The sequence below is a fragment of the Vicugna pacos genome, chromosome 15, assembly GCF_048564905.1.
Source record: "Vicugna pacos chromosome 15, VicPac4, whole genome shotgun sequence".
In the NCBI taxonomy this organism is placed as follows: domain Eukaryota; kingdom Metazoa; phylum Chordata; class Mammalia; order Artiodactyla; family Camelidae; genus Vicugna; species Vicugna pacos.
Window position 1 is genome coordinate 31,680,124 of NC_133001.1, and position 5,988 is coordinate 31,686,111.

Here is a 5,988-nt window from a genome sequence, read left to right on the forward strand (position 1 = left end):
TGGATTCTTGAAATCCATAAGTCAGTGCAGGGTGGGGAGTGGGGGGCGGTGGGGGGCAGGGAATGGTGGAGGGAAGGGGTCAGAACAGGCCACAGGAGATTAGGGATTTAATTAAACTGCTTGTTTGGGTAAGGGCTTTTAGGTGCAAAGCTGCTTTGCATGATAATGGCAGTTTATCTGAATTCCATTCTACCGAAGGAAACTCTTTTACACTTAATTACTGTGACCAGTAAACCTAGTTTCTCCTTGACGCCCCTCCCCAGGGGGAGGGGGCAGCCTGCCCCTCAGCTTCAGTCCCACTGACCACTGCCAAGGACAGACCCCCTTGTCATCTGTCCCATTACCAGGAGGCCTGTCCATGTACCAGGCAACACCTAGGTGGGTGGAGGGCCTTTGGGATGACTCAGCGAAGTCAGGTCTGGTTGCGGGGAGACCCCTGAAGGTCCCCATAGAGCTCCGCAGCCAGCCAGGGCTGCAGAGAATGGGTCTGGGATCAGGCTGCTGGGAATGAGCCTGAGAGTCTCCGCTCCCAGAGCCCCCCTATACTAAACAGGACCGACATCCCCTGGTAGGCTCTTGCTCCCGAACTGGCTGGCAGAGGTGTGGTGGCTAAGTGTGCTGGGAGGGTAAGAGGGGGTGGGTGGTCTGGACCAGAACGTGACTCCCTGGATGACTTGTCCGGGCGGCCTGAAGGTGGAGGAGTTGCATCTTAGCGTTTGGTGGTGGTAGTAACTGTTTTCCAGGCAGAAGGACAGCATTCGCTGACCTGTCAGCCAAAGGGAGAGGAAGATGGAAAGGTTGGTGGGGAGAGTCAGAGAGCCCTTGTCCAGCTAGAGATGGGCCTCAGCGTTTAGAAACTCCAGACACACGGCAGGCTGGGGAAGGGTTAAAGGGTTTGGGAACTCCTGTTTCCAATCACTTGTCAGCCAGCTTTGCTCTCATCCTTATCAGCAGGGATAGGGCCGCGGGGAGAGAGACTCAGAGAGCTTTAGTTTCCAAGCTCTTCCCAGACTCCCAGCTCGCAGCGTTCTCTTTACCTTCTAAGGGCTCTCGGCTCAGGCTGGGGGCAGGGCGGTGGGCAGGGTCTGGGAACCCAAACACATTTAATGGAGTAGAGTGGGAGTTACTAAATACAGCCCTAGGGGTGGTGGGGGGCTGTAGAATCTCAGGAGTAAACCTTCAGAGTCAAACATCCCCTCCTCCCTTCCCCCACAACAGAAAGCCAGAGCCGTGCAGCTGTGTCTTTGCTCCTTCGTTAACTCACCATTGACTAAGACCCTTCGATCTTTTTCCCTTTCACAGTTACTGCTGAGTCAGAGATCTCCATTGTGTTTTTGTGCAGTGACTTTTGAAACTCAAGTAGAGGACCTTGCATTGCGGGTGAGATGCATCTTGCTAGATTTGACCTCTGCTAGGCTTTGGAGAGGTATGCCCTTTTCATTTCTGCCAGCCTACCTATTTACTAACTGCTACTAGAAAATTTGATAAACCTGCTTCCTATAGCTTTATTCAAGCGACTGACTTAAAAGCTGTTGCCGGGGAGAGGGCTGAGGACTGAGCCATCAGTCACACCAATATAGATGATTTTCTATAACTTGACATCAATCTGGGGTCAGTATCTTTGGGTGTGGTTATTAAACCAGGTACCAATCTCCTATATTGTGCTCTTCTACTTTATAATCCACCCATGTACACAGGAGGCTATCATGAGAAAAGATACACGCCTTTCTGAAATCCAATACACCTGGTTCCTTGAAGCTCCCTGAATTGCCATTCTAGTAACCCTGTTAAAAGAAGGAAGTAAGGTTCACACGATATTTTGCAGTAGACAAGAGACATGTTATGAATGCAAATGTAAACATCATAACTACCATTTTGTAAGGAGCAGCGTGTTACTTGGCAGGAAGAATTGGTATATGTTTCAGACATGCCTGGGAGCTGGGTCTGTAAAAGAGAACTGACCGAGAGAAGAAACAGGGGTCTAAAGGAGGATTTGAGTTAATCAAAAGCAGGAACTGAGGCCGCAGTTTGTGGAAAAAGCACCAGTTTCGGTGATTTGGGGGGTCCTGTGACTGTAAAAGTAGATCCTGGGCTAGAACCAAGGTTTTCCCCTGGAGAACCAGCCACAAGACCTTGATTCTTCTAGATCTAGAAACTCCAGGCAGGTTCTGAACACCCGGGGCTGAGCCTCCGTGGTCCTGCTAATGCTGTTCTGTCTGGGATCCCTCTCCCTGCTGCCTACGTGCTGAACATCAGCTCATCCTTAATTTCCATTCCAACTCTTACATCCTTAACAAGTCCTGCCCACCTCTTCCTCACCTCTGATTCCAGACTTTCCAGGTAGACTACTTCTCCCACTGACTTTTTGTTCCAGTATGCATTTGCACCAAGAACACTTTATTGTACAGAGGAAAGAACACAGGCTTTGAAGTCCAGTAGAGTTAGAATTCAGCTCTGACTTTGCTTCTTATTTTAACCCATCTAAATCACAGTTTCCTCGTCTGTAAAGTTGGGACAAGAGTAAATTCTCAATAGGACCAGCGTGAGGGTTCAATAGGTAACGAACGCAGAGCACTGGACTAGTTATCTATTGCTGCACAACACATTACTCCAAATTTACTGACTTACACCAACAATAAACACTATCTCACATGGTTTCTATGGGTCAGGAATTTGGGAACAGCTGAGCTGAGTGGTTCTGGCTTGCTGTTTCTCATGAGGTTGCAGGAATCTGAAGGCTTTGAAACGAGGGCCTCTGCTTCCAAGATGGCTGAGTCACATGGCTGTTGGCAGAAGGTTTCAGTTCCTCACTGGCTGTTGGTGGGAGGCCTTGGTTCTTCTCCATGTGGACCTCCCTATAGGGATTCTTAAGTGTCTTCACTACATGGCACTTGGATTTCTCTAGGGTGACTGATCTGAGAGAAAGATGAAAGCTGCGGTAGCACTATGGCTGAGCCTCAGATGTCACACACCATTTTTTTCTACAAATTCTATTAGTTACACATATCAGTCCTACTCAGTGTAGAAGGGGATTACTTACAAGCACATGAGTACCAGGAGGTGAGGATCTCTGTGGGCCATCTTGGAGGCTGGCTATCACAAGTACCTAGCCTATTGTTTATTGAAAGCGTATCATATTATAAGGTGGAAACAAACTAAGTGTCACAGACAGATTAATGGAAAAGCAATGTGATATATATATACATATGTATGTGTGTATATATAGAAAATGTGTATAGATCACATTTTTCATCTAGAATATATACAGTGGAATAGTATTCAGCATTAAACAAGAGGGAAATCCTGCCATTTGCAACAGCATGGATGAACTTGGGGGACACTATGCTAAGTAAAATAAACCAGACATAGACACATATTGACACATATCTCACTTATATGTGACATCTAAAAAAGAAAAAAAAAGTTGAACTTATAGTAATGGAGAGTAGAATGGTGGTTACCAGAGGCTGGGGGTTGAGGGAAAATTGGGGTATTGATCAAATTGTGCAAACTTTCAGTTATAAGGTGAGTCAGTTCTGGAAACCTAATGAAAGGCATGGTGACTGTAGTTAATAATCATGTATGATATACTTGAAATTTGCTAAGAGAGCAAAGCTTGTGTGTTCCCACTACACACACACACACACACACACACACACATACATATACAATGGTCAGCTATGGGAGGTGATGGATATGTTAGCTAGTTTGATTGTGGTAATCATTTCACAGTGTATACATGTATCAAAATATCCCATTTGTATACTTTAAGTATAGGTAGTTTTTATTTGTCAAAAATAAATTGAAAATATATATTTTTAAAAAAGGATATTGTGAGTGTTCATTAAATAGTAGCTGCCATTATTATTAATTCACACATCTGTTTTCCCTACTAGAAAATAAATCCCTTGAGGGCAGTGACCATGTATTGACTGCTTGTATCTCAGGTGCCTATGGTAGTGTCAAGTATATTGGTAGGTCCATACTCAGTGTCACTGCAGATGTTCTGAATGAAGGCTTGGAGAGAGCTAGTCTAGTGGCAGGCTCTGGGCGATCAGAGAGCGTCCACTCCCAGATGTTAAGGTGGATTCTGTAGTAGCTCTGTACCTGGAATTACCAAGCTGTATAGAACCAAGGCATGACGATTCTTCACATTTTGATGCTTGACAACTAAAGATGTTTGATTCCTTAACAGCAGACAGGGCAGGCAGAGTTCTTAATATCCTTTTTTGAAAAGGGCCCTGGACAGGAATTTGGTGTAAAGCAGTGGTCCCAACCCCACGATTTAAAGAGTCAACCACTGCTCTTTAATTCCCTAGACTGAGGCAGACATGGGAACCTCTTGATATTTTTATCATACTCAAATTCCTATCTTGATGACTTCTGTGTCCTTCAACCAGGCAGAACAATCTCCCTTTCTAGGAGATTCTGAGGCACATTTCTTAGAGTTAATTAAAAGGTGCACAGAGTGTTTCATGTCAGAGACCTGCCTGCCTCCTCCTGCCCTCCCAGCAGAGGATCTGAGTCTGTGAGGTAATTGATATTCTGTGCAATATTAAGTTTCCAGACACGTAGCTCAAATTGTAAGCCTTGCTCTCACCTCTTGGGCTTGAAAGTTCACCGATTGTCCTTTTCCCACAGACAGAGCTCTCTGTCTCTGCTGGTGCTTGGTTTGTTTGCCCTGTTTTCCAATAAGAAGCCACTCCCATGGGACTACACCTCCAGGAGCCTCAGACACAAAGACCCATGGAGGAGCAGGTGTATTCTCCGAGATTTCCCATGTAGATCACATTCCCATTGTCTGAGGTCCCATTTCTCCCCCGTCCCTTGAAATCTCCAACAAGTGGCTTGGGTTGGCTCTTTCTCCCTTCTTTAAGCTAGGGTGAGAGTGGCAAGAAGATGAGGACGCTTTTTCTATTGGAGTGGAAAGGTCTTGGTTGCTCTGATCAACATATGGCCCCTGGATAATAAAGAGAAGATTGAGACATGGAAATTATCGACGGGATGCACCATGGGAGACAGATGATGTCTGCATTGCATCTCGACCAAGCCAGATCACTCTGTGGGACTCTGAAAGGAAATTAAAAATTCTTATTGATTGAAATAAAGAATACCAGAGGGGAGGGTATAGCTCAAGTGGTAGAGTGCATGCTTACCATGCACAAGGTCCTGGGTTCAATCCCCAGTACCTCCTCTAAAAATAAATAAATAAATAAACCTAATTACCTCCCTCCTCCCCACCCCCACAAAAAAGAATACCATAATAGAATCTGAGATTAGGGGTCAGGGACCATTGTAATCCCAGGCAACTGGACTCTGGAATGACCCCCATCTTGAATGAGCTTCTTTTTATGGTATTTATTTCACTTTCCACTAGGATTGAACCAGAAAGAAAATTTTTGGTAGAGACAGCATTGAGAAATATGGCCAGTGGGAGAGCTGGGGACCTGTGCTTATGAGGAATTCTTTGGGTATAGGATAAAGGCGATGTGGCTCTATTGGCTTTCAATTTCCCCCTCTGCATAGCTGTGGAAAGAATGTGTCATTCCTGGTAAAAAACCCAGCCAAAGTATTTCCTTGGAGATAAAAACACAGAATAAGAGTTTTAAGAAACATTTTGGGGGAGTCAAAAGAATGTTAATGAGACCGTTGAATAAATTATAAAAGATGTTGAGAACAAAATACTTATGACCAGTTAAAATATTTTAAAAGATGCTCAAAGGAAATATTGTGCTTTCAGAGGGGAACCGCGGAATGGGACAGAGAGAACCCAAAAGGGGATAATGTAGAAACCAAATTGAGAAAGTGGGACTTTTAACCAAGAACAATTAGAAAAACAACAATAGTTATTGATTCTTTTAAAAAGCAATTAGGTTCTAGAAACAGGGGCACAAAACAGTCAGTTCTGGGAAGACTATACCATGTTGGTGAGGCTTATGGATAGTATCTCTTATTTCCTCTGTGATTAAAAACACTATTTTGGAGGAT

The 5,988-nt window shown here is 44.7% G+C and overlaps 1 non-coding gene across 1 annotated transcript; it reads left to right on the forward strand.

Annotated features, from left to right (window-relative positions):
* The first annotated feature begins 5,120 nt into the window (after positions 1-5,120).
* On the forward strand, positions 5,121-5,194 carry TRNAG-ACC (transfer RNA glycine (anticodon ACC)). The gene has a single exon. It is a non-coding gene; the product is annotated as a tRNA-Gly (tRNA).
* Positions 5,195-5,988: the final 794 nt, after the last annotated feature.